The sequence below is a fragment of the Nipponia nippon genome, unplaced genomic scaffold, assembly GCF_047370975.1.
Source record: "Nipponia nippon isolate SJK-2023a ecotype South Korea unplaced genomic scaffold, ASM4737097v1 scaffold_4, whole genome shotgun sequence".
Classification (NCBI taxonomy): Eukaryota; Metazoa; Chordata; class Aves; order Pelecaniformes; family Threskiornithidae; genus Nipponia; species Nipponia nippon.
In genome coordinates this window covers 3,596,849-3,614,951 of record NW_028262358.1, presented here as the reverse complement: position 1 = coordinate 3,614,951, position 18,103 = coordinate 3,596,849, and the positions used below count along the sequence as shown (strand labels likewise).

At 43.8% G+C, this 18,103-nt stretch overlaps 1 long non-coding RNA gene across 6 annotated transcripts in view; it reads right to left on the bottom strand.

Moving 5' to 3' along the window:
• LOC148053065 (uncharacterized) overlaps nucleotides 1-18,103 on the bottom strand; it is a 511,817-nt gene that overhangs the window by 83,160 nt on the left and 410,554 nt on the right. The window lies entirely within an intron of this gene.

Sequence of the window (18,103 nt, the reverse complement as noted above, 5' to 3'; positions counted from 1 at the left end):
CTCTTTACAAAAACTGGTAAGGAAGTGGGCAGCAACAGAAAAGACAGCCACGGTTTTACATGCATTTCTCTGTTGAAAGAAATGGCTGCATTCTTAAAATGCTGGGGCTCTCAAATTCATAGGGAACACTCCCACCCCTGCTCTGCAGTTTAGTTATGATTCGAAAAAGCAAATGTGTGTTTCTAACATTGTAGACTGAAATGTTCAGACCTCTAAGACGCACTAATGAACAGTTAACAGTAACCCAAGCAGCTTACATAAAGAGTCAATGCAATTGCTCTGTTCAGCATTAACAAGATTTTTCAGCTAAATAATTGGTTATTAATAAAAATTAATATTATTATTACTAGTATTAGGGTAAAATTCTGTTTTATTATATTGTCTGGCTCCTTTCCTACAGCACAAGATCTTCAAACCATCCCGAGCGTCCTCTCTCCCACTGCAAATACTGGAAACATGGAAAATGGTGGCAGTAAACGCACAACCACGTCAACCTTGGCATACTGATAAATCAGTTTCTGAGGTGCTCCCAGTTTGGAGAAGTACTTCACATCATGGAGGAGATTAAAAACATCCACTCTTTGCTCTAACCCTAGCACAGTGCGAGGGAAAGAAGATATGTAAATAAGTAAATAAGCAGTGTCTTCAGGGTAGAAATCTCAATGGTTTTAGCAGGACATTGTGGAGGTCCAACAAAACATTCAACTAAAGTTGCCTTGAACATTCACCACTGGAGTTCTCAGAAACAAATAGCAACATTTCTAAAGTTCAACCATTCCACCTCCAAAGCCTTAGACTTTTTTTCTATTCAAAACATGCTCTTCCTCTGGCTTTTGTACCTAAACAGTGTTTTCTTTTATTATTCTGCCATCTCTTTCCCACAGCCTCTTGTCCCATCCAAAGTCTGGCTATACTTTTCATCCACACTGACCACTTTCTCAGCTCCTTCTTCAGGATCTATATTAAGCTTCTTAGACCTTTCCAAGTTTGTGGTGAGCTGCCACGGCACTCCCTTTGGATGGTTCTTGCTACCTGACACTCATCCAGAGAGGACTGAGAAGATCTGTCTGCGTTCTGGTGTCCCAAAAAGGTTTGGAAAGGGAGATGAGCTGGGAGGTTTGATACAGATTGTCAGATGTATTGCAGCTTCACAGAGGGCTTCAAACAAATAAGACTTCGTGATGGGAGGTGGGGGAAGAAACGCAAAGTGCATTGACCTCTTTCAGTCTAATGACACAGAGATACATTCACTCTGCAAATAGCCGGCGTGGGTTAAGATTTTAAGGCCCTCCAGTTGATTGTTACCACCTATCTGCTGGTAACTTAAATGGCCAGTGAAAGCAGCTTGTTGGCTTTTGTGCTGAAGCAGCTTAGGGAGCTATCAGACATTCACCCAGCTGGGTTACTGTTCCAGTTTGTTCCCAACAAGGTGTGTGCCCTAATTATGGCTGAGGTTAGGTTTTGGGTCAAAGTATGTCTTCAGTTCTGAAAAGGCTCTTAGTTTCCTAACCTTGCCACTAATTCATTTTATCAAAAACACACCAGACAAATACAGTAGTGCTTAATTTCAGCTTTACAGTATAGCTCAAACAGCAAGCTCAACAAGACAGTAGGCTCTGAGTAATCTTCTCCTGTAGTTACTCAGTCACCAGCTGAACAACGCCAGGACTAATCCTGCTCTCACTGACTTCAGTAGCACAGGGTCAAGCGCAATATCATTATCTTCTGGTTTGATTTACACTAAATTATAAAATCAGGGCTTTAAATTAAATAGTCTGCAAACATCAAGAACTTTACAGTTAATTTCTCCCATATCTCCAACAAGATCTCTTACACTTCCCCTTTTCAATTAACGACACCTTTTTGAGTCAGTTCCTGAGATACAGCTCTATGCATTTGTGTGCTGGTATACAGGGCATGCTAAAAGTCTGATCCCTATTATAGCCTGTAAGACAAAAATAATTCTAGACTTACTTGATTTTTGTGAAAGGCAGAAACAACAAAAATTAATCTTTACACAAACAACCCAAGGGAGCATTTAGTGGGACTTTTCAATCTATTCATGATCTGAATTCCCAGCCCCCAAAGTTTCCATGTTACGGCTTAATATCTAGGGACTCCATATGTTGAGGGAACACAGCAGAACTAAAATGAGCTGAAAAAAGAATGCATTAGATTCAAACATGGGATAAAACAGTACCCAAGGAGCCCTTGCTTCATTTTCTCTACCTGGAACCATGGGACAGTGCAGCCATCTCAGCCTCATTCAAGTGTGACATTTCTTTTGAATATGACAGTGGTGGCGACCTTGTCATTAACTGCTGCTGCTAGCAACATTTCAGCTTTCATAATTCAGTTAATTTTCAAGCCACTGGTTACTGAACCCCCAATATAATTTCAATATAATTAAACCATATTAAAAATAATAATAATAAAAAAACAGCCCACCTTCTGATCAAACACCAGTCAATGTTTGACTTGAACTCACTAAAGCAAGGAAGTTTTCGGTTATGGTTTAAGCAGTATCCTTACATTCTTGTTGTCATGCCTGGCATTCAGGCATACACACGAGAGCCCCTGTTATTCTGTAGCTTCTTGCTCTGGCTGAGGCATAAATGGAAAATTTTCAGCCATAGTGCTACAGAGCTAGGGCTGAAGCTGCATTACACGTGTAAGGAAGAGCTAGGCAAAGCCATGTTTACTTCCCTCCCATATTCACACCCTCAATCGGGGAGGCAGGTGAGGCCCGATTTGGCCTGTGTGCAGCCTCTGGCAGTCTCGGGGCTAGAAATGGCCTGCTTCTCCTAGGTGACCCCTAGGACTGCCAGTGGCATTGCACTGCACGGTTAGAGGAATTCATATGTCATGAGCCAATTTTTCTGTGCTGCTAGAACCTCCTCAGAGACCAGCCTGCTCCTTGGATTTGCTCTTCTCAAAGAGCACGAGACACGTTTCTGGGAGCAAAATCTGCCTCCAGAATTTTTATAGACACCAAGATGGTAGATGGTCAAATGCAAGTGCTATCCTAGGGCGGCAAACCATCCACGTGCAGTCTGCCATTGCCTAGCATTCATCCTGTAAGTACAAAAGCAGGTCTGCACGTGCATATGCCAATGGCTGTGGCGCAACGTGTGCCTGCAAAACGGAGGTGGGGAACACGCTGCCTATGCCTTTGAAAACCTGATACTAATCTCTTTTTTTCATACGAATCCTGTGCTAAGCACACTTAAGTTCCTTTCTTTCTTTCTGCACTTTTTTCCCTCCGCTATTGGCAACAACCACCAGAAACCTGAGAATGTTGCTAATTTCCTGGTGGATTTGTCCTCTGCTGCTTGGCAAGACTAGTCATTCTTCCCTTCCATTTTGTTCCCCAAACCCACTAGCCTTCTGTATGTGTGCACTTAGTGCACTTTGCAAAGCAAAAGGTGACATTGCTGCCTTTCCTTCGTGGCCTTCTCCACCCACCATCACTGTGCTTCCTTGTTTTCCTGCACTTGGCTGGGAACATATTGCAAGTTGTGAGTTCAGTAGGGGTCCTTTATGGATGCTCAGCAGCAATACAGTGAAGTTAAAATTCATGCAAGAAAGGAAGGAGAGAGAAACAACAGCTTTACTGATGCCAACAGTGCTCTGCAATGTTGCAGGAGCTGAGGAGCTGGTCTCAGTGACGCTCTCCTCTCAGCTTGCCATTCATTTAAAGTTTTCCAATCAAAACTAGGTTTCAGTCATTCTACCTCCTCCCCTTCTTGAGAAATAAACCCCAAAAAGAAGCTTGCCTGAGGAAAATCTGAGGGCCTACAAATTCAGTCCTCTGAAAGTTGCAGAGTGATGTTCATATTAAATACATTTCATTCCTGTCCTCTGCCTGAAATTCTGCAGCAGTTACAGTTGCAGCCAATACCTCAGAAAGGACTAGAGAGTGTTATTTTTCAACTGGTAAAACAAAGATCTTATTTTTGCAGCAACCTTGCATGCCATGTTTCAGCTCAAAGACAGTTTTTTGGGGCCAGACAATACATGACCCAGGTAACAAAAGATTTGAAAGGTAACGCAGCCATGCCTTTAATTACACTGCTGTTAGCAGATGCACTTCAGCAACACACACAAGAAGACAGAAATTGGAGAACATGGAGTTGGATTCAATCTAGAAGAAGATGTGAGAGTTTCAATTAACACAATCCTGCATGATTTAAGAAAAATATTCAGGAGTGCTATTTATTTAGCCTGCAGCCAAAGTCCATTACTGAGAATTACTCTTAATTAGAGTTGTGCGAGGTTGGGAATATCCAATATCATGATTCTTTCACCTACCAGAAGAACTACCAAGCTTGCTGAGCCTCTGGCATTTGTAGGCTGGTTAGAAAAATAGCTAGATGATAAAAGTATTATTTTAAACAAGATAATCTAACCAGTAACACAGAGAAAAAATATTTGTTTTACTTGTCCTTTTAATCTGACATCCACAGCATCATCAAAGAAGCTCTGTCTAAAATATTGCCCAAAAAACCTGTGTGAGAACAAGGTTTACCAAATATTGAACCACTCTTAAATAAATGCATGCTTTGTCTCAGGTGCTTCTGTCATTCATTGCTAATTTCTCTTCCTTGGATGAACACAACCCAGACCGTTCCCTTTCCAGTGGCAGCTCTAAATCAGGACTGGATTCAACACTCAGTGAAATTTTTGGCTAGGGTAACAGATTGAGTACGTGGCCTCACCAGCAACACGAGACAGGTACGGCATGCAGGACTAAGGAGGAGTACCCACTTGGGAAGACCACCAACATATGAGCAAAAGTCAGCCTTCATCAATGACAAAATCGGAGAGGCTTAGGAGAGGGCTGGAAAGACTGCCCAAACAAACTGTTCTCAAACACACCATGTAAAACTTGGTTCCGCCTTCGAGAGAACATCCCTCATAATGAAGTGGGTCTTGTTAGTCCTTGGGTAAATGGCTGTACATTGTTTTCACTAAGTGGAGGAGGTCTGGTGAGGCTCTAGGAACCACACAGAGCTGGGCTGGGTTCCAGACCTGTGATTTGAACTCCCAACACCGCAGAACAGGGAATATCGTGGTGCCAGCCACAGGCATACCTTTGACTCAACCAACTTTTCAATAGAGTTGTGTCAAGCCCGTGTCTGAAATAAGCCTTCAGACAGAGCAAGTAAGGACAGAGCAAACAATGATTAAACATTAGTCCACCTTCAGCATTACCAAGGGAACATAAGAATTAGCAAAGGACAAGACCAAAACGTCTTGAATTTGGTTCAGATGAGCTCAGGAAGTATCAGTATTTATTTGGGACTCTTGGACACACAAAATGTGGCTTGTCTGCAGTTCTTATTTCACTACCTGTTTCTTACTGTTTCAAATACCCCTGCTTCCAGTGGCAGAACCTCGTAGGAGATAGTTAGCCAGAAAGAAAAAACATGGACAGGAAATAAAGGAAAAGTTGAAGTTCAACAAACTTAACCCCCTAAGAACAGGCTCAGTTTAAGCCTAATGGGAGCTTGAGTCATTTCATCTGTTCCTAATTGCTTTGCTCACTCCTGGTGAGAGCTGAGAGCCATTGTCATGTCAAAGGATGGAAACAGTCCAAAAATTCAAAGCTAGTGACTACATCATTACCAGAAGAGGAGGAAGCAGTTGAAAGCCAAACCACGATTTACCTTTTTGCAATTACCCACCCAAATCAAACCTGCAGATACATAGTCACAGTTCGGATCTATAACTTTTGGTGTTGATTCAAACTCTCTCTCAATTTGCCAGGTTTCTGGACAAGTGATTTATGAAAAGGACACGTGAGTCACCCATGACATCACCAGAAGACCCTGCAAGAAGCCGCATAGTTTCATGGAGCTGAGTAAATACGAAAGGTACACAGTGCAGGATAAGACCAAATGATATTCATGTGAACCATTTTTTTAAACCATAGACTCGAATCCTGGAGAAAATTTAAGGGCAATAAGACTTTAAAGAGAGGTAGAGCCAGGAGCCTTGAGCCTTATTAAACAAAAACAATCAGAGTATCCACATTTTTGTAGTCCTACTGTGAAGTTCCAATAAACTTTACCCAAAAAACTCCATAACACTCCTTACCCAGCTTCACGGAAAACGAGAAGTGATTCCAGAGGTTGGCTGACTATTTAATACCTCTTGTAGTAGTTAAAAAGGCCACTTTCTTCTTCTCTCTCACACTCCTTTTTTTAACTTTTACTGCAAAACCATTAAAGAAAGAACTAGTTCTAGTAATAAAAGGTAGATATATTCCCACAGGGAGAAGGGGAATGGTGGTTCCTGTGTACCCTTAGCGCTCTTGGCAGGGGTACTTGTAAAGAAGGTGAAGGTCACAGAGAAGAGAACAGAGTATTTTCTGTTCAATGGAAAATAGAAACTTGCAAATGCGAAGGGGAATTTTAGCGAGTTTTATTTCCTTCTTTTACAGCCCTGACATCATATTTCTCCACAGTGACATCATGGCTTTAAAGTAACCGCTTCCAACGACACCAGTGCATCAGAAGCCTTACAAAGCAACAGCATTTGGTGTTTCTGATTTTCTGAGACACTGATGAAGCCTAGACCTGAGCAGATCTTCCTGCTCAGCCGAGTTCCTATGTGTTTATAAACTCCTATTCAAACCTTGTGAATAACATCTCGCTAAAGTGCCCAGGGCCAGGAGGGTACCTTTGATGGAGGGAAGTTAGAAATACAATAGTAAAAAGTACACAGTTGGGCTCAAACAGTAAGATTTTATTTTTCCACTACTCCCTGCTTCCTCACCCAAATCGACCAGCCACGCCTAGGAGGAACACCTACTGGGACTGCTCCACCAAGCACAGCCCCCAAGGAAAGCCACATACAAACCTACTCTTATTAAGCTTTCAGAAGAACATGTTTTTTGAACTGCATCATCAAGCTTCAAGGCAGCTGAACAGCTATACAGCATGAGCCTTGGTTTTGACTACATCTACCCTGCTAAAACGGAGAGCAGGATTTGGCCTGATTCTGTTTTTAACAGATCTTCTTAGTGATGGAAATTTCCTAGTCTCTGATGCTTGCTAATAAAGAGATGCAATTGCCATTCCCAGTTTAAGAGAGAAGGAGCCAGAGCCAGGAGAGAGCTTCAAAGAGACTGAATTACCTCTCTCACCTGTAGGGATGTGATTATGCCTGGTAGAGCGCTCTGGGGAAGCAGCTTTCACCACAGCCGTCAGCAGCCCGCAGAGTACTGGAGAGCTACAAGCTATCTTTTCCCCAAACTCCTGTACCCTTCCTGAACTGGAGTATTTATTCAACAGCAAGAGATAAAGCCACATGTTTTGCAGCACGGAGGTCATAAACCATCAAGAGGCTGGAGATATTTTCTGCAACCCATGCTGGTGGAAAACCCTCTGTCCACACACACCGAAAATACTTGAAATGAAGGTAATGCACTGTAATTAGTCTGCACCAAACTAGTAAGGACTGGTGGTCACTATGCTCTGGCAGTCGGCCCTACCGTTTTCCTGGCGGGCTCTTTTGTCACCGAGATTCACAGAGTACCAGCAAGGAAGGGAAAATATAGAGCTCCCCTTTAAAAAGTCTATGTGTCTACAACAAGTAACAGCTGTTGCTATTTTAATACTATCTCAGGGCTCATATAGATGTGACATCACACAGAACTAAGGCTTGGCCATCGATTTTACTGCCAATATACCTTAAACTGTAGGGATTTTGTTACAAATTTGTATGTTGCATGTGTGTCGGAACAAAATCCACAACTGGAAACCTCTGTGCAGTTTCATCCCTTTGTAGTAATTCTGTGAGCCATAAACTGGTTTCATTTTGGAATTAAAACCTGTATTAATTTTAAGCTGAATAGAAGCGAGTTCATCACTATCACAATTTATTACACATCCAAACAAAAAAGAGTTTTGAAATTTGACTGGTAAGCTGGCCAAGCAAGAGGAGGTGGGGATGGTTTGTATTCTAATTTCAAGCTGCAGGGCTCCCAGGTGTATTGTATAGGATTTCCTGTAATTTACAGGCAAAATAAGCAGTCTACAGGAAAATGTTTGCCACACTGTACATGTGTATTAATTACACAGCAGGATAAAATGATTTCTTTGTGATAGGAAGGGATGTGTTCTACAGGCAAATTCTTAAACTGATGTGGAAATTCAGACATTCTTCTGCCATTAAAAAGGCCTGCTGGATTCAGGCAAATAAAATTGGCAAGTGTCTTCTCACACTTTGTACTCCCAGGTCTGTGACTGGAGCGTATCACAATGTGCCAGGCTCTGTGGGTACCGGCGAAGGGAGATGTCTCCTTACAAACACGCTCCGGGGACCTCGCTGTCTTGGCTATCCTGCGGGGGCTACTTCTGAACTAAGTTCCTCTGAGAGAAAGACCTCCCCCCTCCAGTGAGAAAGGAGGAATTTTAAGATTTCAGGTGTGTATTGTTCGGTATCTCCCCAAGCATCGTATAATAATACAATTGAATTCTTACTAGGATCATCGGATAGATATCATTCTTTCACCTACCACTGAGCACTGAGAAAGCATCGCTTTTCATTACCACAGGTTAGTGCAATATGAAACTAGTTGGAGAGACAACACGGCACATCACAACCTCTCAAAAAAGATGAGGGAAATTCTTTTTAGCTATGTAATCAAGGCTTGAGACATAAAGGGATATGAGAGGAATAAATAAAATACTCAGACTGCTTTACTCAAGACCAAATTTTGTGTAACTGTATAGGCTTGTTCTCACTGTGAGATGAGCAAGTCGCATTACACTTGTGTTCAGATGCAATTTCTGAAGCAGAATTTTACTTTTTTTTTTTTTTTTTGACTGGTACGAAGAAGAAATCTCACCCGCCACACGCCTTTCCCCAAAGAGCTGGGTTAGACTACATATGGTTGGCATTCGGGAAGGAGAAGCTCAGAAACGCACAGTTTTGTTTGACTAAGGCATTCCTTAAAACATAAAAACCTCAAAGCAAAACTTCTGCTGATTTTCTTTGAACAATAAGGCCTGGATAGGGCCGAGGATCACATTACACCAAGGCTTATGCGCCGATGACCTGTGGGCATTTAATTGTGTCCAATTTTACCATTATACATTTAGAAGGAACACTTCAACCTCACTCCAAGTTAGTATTTCACTCCAAGTTAGTATTTCTTTCCTTAGCTGGGGGGGGGGGGACGACAGAACAACAGCTCTGCACCAGGACATTAGGAAAAGGCTGAAAAAAGGCACTCGCCCTGCCTTTGGAAAGGTTCTTGCCTTTTTTCTCAACTAATGAAACAGAAGGCAAAGCCAAAAGAGAAGAGGCACATCGCTTATAGGCTAAAGAGCTGGACTGCCCAGAGAACATGTATTTTAAAATGCTGCAAGGTCATCAGCCATGGCAGCAAACTATCAGAGATGCCTCCAAGATAAAATCTACACATCTCCAGAACATATCATGCTCCTGACAGGCACAAGTTTCTGGGTTCAATACTGCGGCAACTGGCTGAAATTTTATAACTTATGGCCACAGCGCAGCAGGCCGTCCCCATGGAGGAGAAGCCGCGGCCCTTGTGGCAGGAGGCCCCGGCACGCCCCCGTGAAGGCGCTGCACCCCGTGGGGCGTGGCGGCTTCCCGGGCTGGGCCGGGAGCAAAGGCGCCGGGAGGAAGAGGAGGGCAGGGCAGGGCTAGTGCTGGCCACCCGCTCGCAAGGCCTGGCGGCTCCCAGGCGCCCTGGCCCTGCCCCAGCCGCCGCAGCCCTCCGCGGCCTCAACCCCCTGTGGGCACCGCGGCCGGGGGCGGGGAGGAGGCGGAGCCGGTGGCCGCGGTGGGCCGGGGGGGGCGCGGCCGCCACCTTGGGGCTCCTCCGCCGCCAGAGGCCCCAGAGAGCCCCCGGAGGAGGTAGCTGGCAGCCGAGCTCCTCGGCGCGGGCCCCCCGGCCCCACCACAGCCCCACCGGCTCCCCGTGACGCCGGGCCGGCCCCGGGGCCTGCGGGCCGCAGTGGGGAGGCCGTGGCGGGGCAGCACCACAAGGGCCCCGGCCCGGCCCCCCCCCCCCCCCCCCCCCTTATTTTTGACGTGCGCAGGCCGTAAGAGCGGGCTAGCCAGAAGCTATAAAGTTTAACAAAGACAAGTGCGAGGTCCCACAGCTGGGACAAGATAACCAAGTGGCCCATACAGGCTGGGGCTGCGTGGCTGGGGAGCAGCCTCACTGAGAGGGCCTGGGGGTCCCGGTGGGCTGAACACGGTCAGCAGTGTGCCGCTGCAGCAACCGGGGCAATTCGGATCCCAGGCTGCATGCACAGGGGCCTTACTGACAGAGAGAGGGGGGATCGTCCCCCTCTACTCAGTGCCTGTCAGGCCACACCTGGAGTAATGTGTCCAGCTCTGGTCCCCACAATTCAAACAAGATGCAGACAGACTGGAGAGGGTCCAAAGGAGGGCCACAAAGATGATTAAAGGGCTGGAGAACCTGCCCTATGAGGAAAGACTGAAGGAGTTTGATCTCCTCCCAGGAGAAGAGGAGGCCTGGGTGGGACCTCATCACCATATTCCAGTACTGAAAGAGCAGCTACAGGGAGGACGGAGGTTCTCTCTTCACAAGGGACCAGGTGGAGAAGCAAGGGGCAATATGTACAAGTTGCTCCAGGAGAAGTTTCATCTCGATATAAGAAGAAATTTTTACAGTGAGAACAATCATTCACTGGAACAACCTCCCCAGGGACATGGTAGAGTCCCCATCACTGGAGGTTTTCAAGATGCAATAGGACAGGGTGCTAGATAATCTCAGCTAGGCTCCCTTTCCCACAAAAGGTTGGACCAGATGATCTTTCAAGGTCCCTTTCAACCTGGGCTGTTCTATAATTCTGTGATTCTCTCCAGCATAGGAGACAGGGGAGAGGACGAAAGACAGAAGTTATTTGACCATGGCCAACATGGGTCAATCAATAGGCAGAGAGAGAAATAAGAGTGCAGACAAAGCCGCAGTGACAGCTAAAGCATTCCGTGGACATTAGCACAGGAGCCGTTCTCTGAGCTGTCTTTGCTGTATACCTGAGGACTGGTGGCTTTGGTGCAGTGAGGGAGTAAATGATCTCTGGACACTCCCTGGTTCAGTCCAGCTCTGCTGCGAGGACAGCAGTACAGCCAAACTCTACAGAAAACAACACCTCTCTTATTTGCTATTATGTTGGTAGGACACAGAATCCAGACCTGTGTTTAAATGCTGCAACCTTTAATGGTCTCCACAATTTAATGAAACTTTAATAAAAGTGACTCTCACTGTTTCAGTTTAGCCCCTCTTTCTGCATGTAGAAATCCCTCCAAGGGGGTGTTGTTCTGCCATCATCTCCGAGGCATTCTTCCCCTCCTCTTCAAAATAGAGGGAAAAAAAAATCTTGCTGAAAATTTCTGGAGAAAATAGAGTTTAATTTCTTGGAGGTGTTTTGCTGACAAGAAAATAGAAAGCATGTGTCTCTGCTTCTCGTATTGTACTTCCAAGTAATGAAAGTATTTAAGGAGGTACAATTATGGACTTGGCAAGCACCTGGGGCTCTTGGAACTGCTTTTTCACACTGAATAAACACTGCAGTTAATCTGTTTATGTTACACTGCACTGGAAAACTATCTCCAAGAAAAGGCTACAAGTATCTATTTTCCACTCCTTTCCTTTGTTTTTAATGTTAAATTAGTAACTTGTTTGAATGATTTGATGATTCCTTTTTATCTCTCTATTCACAAGACGGCCAGTCAAAAGCAGTTTTTAATTAACAAAGATAGAAACCTAGGGATTACTGCACTAGGTCAGACCAATGATCCATTCTGGTTTTGACAGTGGCCAACAGGAGATGCTTCAAAGCAATGCATAGGAAGCACTGTAATGAACAGTAACAGCATAACTTCCTGCAGGGACCCGAGGTTCTTAACACACACATCTTGCTGCTTGCACATGCACCCACCGTGAGAGTTTACATCCCTTCATTTAAACAAATAAATATATATATATGCACATAGACCATTATCAGTATCTACATTCATGTCGAATCTTTGATGTCATGTAATCTTTAAACCTGTTCATCCCTTAGAGTCAATTATATCTTGTGGCAGTAAATTCTATAATTTGAATAAGCAGTCTGTGAAAAACAAATGAACAAAAAAGCCCCCAAACCGCAACCTGCCTGGTTTAAAAAGCAACCTTGTTAGAATGAGGGGAGAGCATACAAGCCTACCCACTGCCTGCCATCCACGCCTCTCACATCCCCATAGCATCTGTGGTTACAGGATCAGGGATATGACAAGGTATGATATCCATGCCTGTCCCCCTCGGTGTCAGGTTATGTATCAATTGCCTGTGAATTTGCCTAATCCCCTTTTGTTGATACTGTGTGCTCCCACAACTGCCACTGCATCCCAGTTCACCAACGGCTTTGCAAATAAGTTCCCCCTTTTATCTATCTTCAGACCATCTCTTACCAAATATAGAGTGCCTCCTAGCTCTCATACTGCAGGATTTGATGGATTGTCCTTCTGCTTTCACCTCTTCATCCACTAGCTTTGTAAAACTCAGTGCTTTCCCCTTCTCAGCCTTCTCCAAACAGAGGAGTCCCAGCTGCTCTAGTTTCTCCTCATAAATTCAAGAGTGCCATACCTTCAACTGCATTATTTACCCTTTCTCTGGACCATTTCTAACTGCACTATGTCCTTCTCGAGATGCAGAGACCAGAACTGTGCATAGCATGACATTTTTATTGCAATCCTGATTAAAAATACTACAATACTTTTGATTCTTTAGCACCTATGTGCCCTATGCATGGACATTTTCACTGGGTTTATGCATGAACAGGGGACACAGCATTGAAAAACTCCCTATTCCATGACCAGTCCCTTGGATAAGTGGGAACCTACAGGAACTCAGAGACCAGAGGTGCAGCTGGTCTGCAAATGATTTTCTCTCAGAATGTGGCTTGCCAACACAGTAGAGGTCTAGTACAAGGCAATTTTGAATGTGGACAACATAGGCCATCAGGAACAGACTAAAGTTACTGTTTTGTACATTATACAAGAGAGCTAAGCCATACTTGCCACAAACGTGCGATGTAAAGCAGAGCCCTGAGCTGCAGTATAGTCCACAGAGACTGCTTGAGTCATGGTAATATCCATTAGGAAGTTTTACTCTGCAAATGTTGACGCTCGTGATACCTGTATGGCCTCAGTACCTGCTGCCTGTAACAAATCTCTCGCAAGGAGAAACACTCTGAGCACTGTATAGGAACACAACATGTGGTCTGAAAAGCAGAGGTCATCTTCTACCTGCCTGTCTAAATTTAAGAGAGCAATGGCTGGTTCAAATTGCCCAGTGCTAAGTTTGGCTTGCTGTATTGCCTGGGGAGCAAAACCATCAGCAGCCGTCAGTAGCAGGTGGTATAGACAAGGAGGCTCTGCTTCTCTCTGATGACTTTATAACTCCCTGAATATGGCCTTCGTATTCACGTTAAAAAATACGCAAACTCATCCGTTGTTCCTGCTCTGAACTACAACTACGAACTACAAGCAAATCTTGAGAAGATTACACAACTACTACAAGTTAGTCAGTGGATGCTGAGCGTTGAAAGAGTATCACTGTGTCCTGCCCTGTTGCTCTTAGACCCTAGAAAAAAGTGGCCATGAATTTGAAAACATGGCTAGAAGATTTTCTTTTCAAGTCCATAAAGCTGTACAGTTCATCTTTTTCTCCCATTTTAGGCCCAAATCCTGTAGTTTCATTTGAGTGTGAAGTACCAGAGCACAGAAGTCAGTAAGAGCCCTTTTATTGACTTCAGTTGGCATTGTATTGGGACTGGTGTTTTTAAAATCATAACCGTACAAGGAGGTAAAAACTGTGTGTCCATAAGGTTAAAGAAAAGCGTGTGTGTTTAAAACATTGAAGAAATTGTTCTGAGAACAATTCATCTTTCTGAAAATATATGAACCCTATGATGCTGCCAAGGTCAGGGAGAGCTGTGATAATTTAGCGTGTAAGTGCTAGTCATACAGCACAATGCCACATTATTTAATTTTGTAACACATTCATACAACTGCCTGACAATAGCCATGGACGTTAACACTACCTGTGGGCTGAGGTCAAGGCAATGTAGTTTAACGTTAAAACAAAAGAGCTAATTGGATTCCTGTTCAAGTTCTAGCTTATTATGTGATCGGAGTTACTTTCCTTCTTTCTGCCTTGGTCAGCTCATCTGGAAAGGAGGACCACAGTGTGACTCATGACTGAAATGTGAAAGAAAAATGCACTGCATATGCCTGGCTTATTTGGCCATTCTTCCTAATTTCTCTGTCCCTTTTTTTGCCATTCAACTCTGGTTTGTGAATTCCAGGCCATTTCCCTCGGACAGCAGAAACGCAGCTCACCTTGTGAAATGGGAAGGACTAATATTAAAGAGGAGAAGCCATCTTTAGCTGTAAAAATTAGATGTCTTGCTAATGCCAAAATTACAGATATATTTGGGGCTTACACTTCATTCTTACAACTGGCAGTGCACAGAATATTTTATAAGTAAGACTACATCACATACCCAAAACCATACAGAGACAAATAAGATCTATCCCCTTTCCACAGAAGAGAAGCATAAACACAGAGCAGTTAAATGAGCAATACAAGGAGACTGAAGAAATTCAAGACTGAAAAAACAAAACCCCAGAATTTTTGCCTGTTTCTAAACTCATAAAAAAGACTTTTCTCTCAAAAAATGGGATTAAATAATTTAATTAAAGACATAACCTTGCTTTATATTAAATTGCATGCAAAGCTCTCTTCTGTTTGCAGAGGAGCTGAGAGTCACCCTCTGAAATGGCTGTTGTATATAGTGTGACTTTCAAAATAATATCCTTTCGGTGCACAAAAGGAGAGAGCAAAGATATATGTCCTCTGGCTCAATGTGTATGGTTGTCTCCAAGGAGTTCATACAGATGATCAGACCACAAACTGTCAAATGCACAGGAGTGGGGATGTCAGGAGGGAGAATAGTCCCGGCTCGAAACTACAACAGACTCAATTGCCATCAAACTTCAAGAAGGAAGAACCGGCAAACCCCTCACATCGCACACCCTTTGCACTGCCTGGGTGCAGAGCTGTGCCCCAGTAATACTGAGTTTTGAGCTGCAGCCTTTCCCTTTGGAAGTCCTCCCCCTCCCTACTCCCCTCGCACAGAGAGCTGCCCACAATTCCCTGAGCAGCAAATGCCTTAATTTTATTTTTGGGAAGGACCAGTGCAGGGTTCATCCCTGTATGCACAAACTGATAAATGGGTGGAATCAGTCCCCGCAGGCTAAACTTAAGTTCCCTCTGCAGATGTATTTTTGTTATAAGCTGTGGCGCACTGTTGTGCCATGTAAAAAATGTAGTTATTCAAAGAAGTGGTTTTAAGTTCAAAGATAATGTCATGTTCATTTGGAACATAAGCATGAGCAACGCACTCACAGATACACTTTCTGTCTCCCTACATCCCTATCTCAGCTGTAGGCAGGGTGGTAATATATAAAGAGAGAGCAGGTGGGATTTTTTTTAGGTGGGGAAGAAAAAGACTTACAGCTCTAAAGCTAAGTTCAATGCCTATCCCACATCTTGGAAATGAAACAAAAATGTCTCATGAATTGAGCAGGCATGCTGCAAAATAAAAAGAAACAATAGCCTGCAGATAAATGCAGGAAATTCATTGATTAAAACGTGGGATTTTATTTCAAAAGAACTTGGGCAGAGTCTCCATTTTTCCCAACTGCTTCTATCATCCCTGTGAAGGGGCCACTGACTTACACATGCAAAAGCCATTTATCCACTTACATTTGGTATCTCACAAGGTCCGAGTCCTCAAAGGGCTCAGAAATAAGTAGCTTTCAGGTTGGCACCTACCTAACGGCCTCGCTCACTATATGTAAATGGTCTCTGTCGCCACAGAGATTTTGCAGGAGGCGTTTGCTCTATGCATGTAACTTTGACACTGTTCAGGGGAACGGGGTTAGGGCTCTGATCTCCCTGTCTAGTCAGAGAAGAAGGATAAGCCTCATAAGTGGGATGAGAAAGAGGTTGGAGGACTAATGCAATGATTTAGCGTGCTTTCTCGGAGCAGGCAGTCCTAACGTCTGAACTTCAGTCTCTGATAGTCCATTCCCTGCCTACTACGTTTTACAAAATGCTTGGGAAAAACACTTTGCACATCATCTTCTGCACATCAGCAGCGTAAGGCAATTAATCAGGGATTCCAGTGCCACGTCATAAATCATGGCACCTTCTGTCACTGACACTTGAAAGACAAAATGTGAGAATCTGTCTATAATGATATCCTTTAACTCAGGCAAAATCACTTTGGCCTTTCAGTGTGTTTGTGAACGCCACCTCTGGCAGCCCAAATGGCCCCACTTCAGGGTCTGATCCTGATCTCACTGATTTGGTCATGCATATTAACTTAGACATTTTACATGTCTATCACATGACATGTGATAAATGGTCACATATGTAAAATCAAAATGGAGCCTTCAGCAGACTTTTTACAATAGCACGGGAAAATAACCTCCCCACTACTTATTCCATTATGACAGACTAATTGGAAGGCCTGGAAAAGTCCCTCCACGTCATTAGCTGCCTACGAGATGAGAGCGCTGCAGCAGATCAAATTCTTCACCACGATGGCTATCGTAACGCAGGAGGGATCTGAAGTCCAGGCTGTAACTTTACCACTCCCATTGCACAATAGATGCGCAGTGGTGAAATATCCCCAAAATGGGATTAAACAATTATGTTTAGAAACACAAACACATAGAGACCTCCCACTAACTCAGCAGATTCTTTTGAAAGTTGGCACTGTCAAAACAAACACAGTCGCCTGTAGCACCCTTCCACCGCTCCTGCTGACAGCGCTAGTGAGGAGGAGGAGGTGCTGAGTACTTTGTTATTATGAGGAGGAGGATAGTGTTGGGAAAGGTGTTGAGTTTGACACAGAAGTATCAGGAGCAGGAAAGTGAAAGTCAAGGAAATCAGCCTTGTGCCATCTAAAATTGCTCTGGCACTAAACCTACAAAAATCAATGACTCTGCTTTCACAGTAGTTTTCACATTATCCTGAGGGAGCGTACAGCACGAGTTGCACCAGATGGAAAGTCACTGGAAGTACAGAGTGAGACAGGAGCAACGTTGGTATCTATCAGCTACATCAAACGCAGAATTCACAAACAGTAATTAGGGCTATTCGCATCTATCCCTGCCTTTTACGTCTGCTGTATCAGTGTGAAGGGAGAGACAAGACAGAGCGAAAGCCAACGTGTTATAAATATATCTGCAGGTAGTAAAAGGATTGTTTATACTCTTACGTATTTGTGCCTTTTATCTGAGTAAAAATTTGGTAATACAACAGTCTGAATTTTAGGTTAGAAGTTATTTTTCCCTTGTTCCACCTTTTCAAGCCCATTTCATCACAGCAGCTTGTCTTCCTTTGCCCTCCCTCACAAAAACACCGCTCCCCATACCACATTTAAAACCTTCTCACAAAGAAAACTGAAGGAAAATAATTTTTGTGCAACTTATCCATCTTTCAAAGCAGCTTCTGGCAGAAGGGAGCTGAGAGTGATGAGTCCCTAGCATAATAAATAATAACAATATTGAGCAGTTTTGCAGAGCAAATATACATTGAAGAACTTTTCCTCTTGAGTGCCTGACATTATTAATTTGTTCTCCAAATAGGCTAGTGAGGGGAGTCAGCCCTTTTTTACAGACAGGGAAAGTGAGCATATAGATTTCAATAATTGTTTAAGACACAGAGGAGTCAGTTCCAGAAACTGGGCAGAACAACTCGCAGGGGATCACAATCCATATCCATGGCACTATTTGGGCAGAGCCCTGCCACCACAGTAATTGCTATTGGCAAGTGACACGTGCTAGGGGTTTTTGACACCTGTGAATAATATCCTCCCTGAACTGCCCTTCCCTGTGGTCCAGAAGGAGTGTGTCCTAGGCCTTAAGAAGAAGCAAAGGCTGAACAGAAGTTCCTGTAATTATTGATGAGAGAAGTATTTCGAACCCTTTCCCAGCTTCTGCTTAAAAGGGTTCAAACTCATACTAATCTACT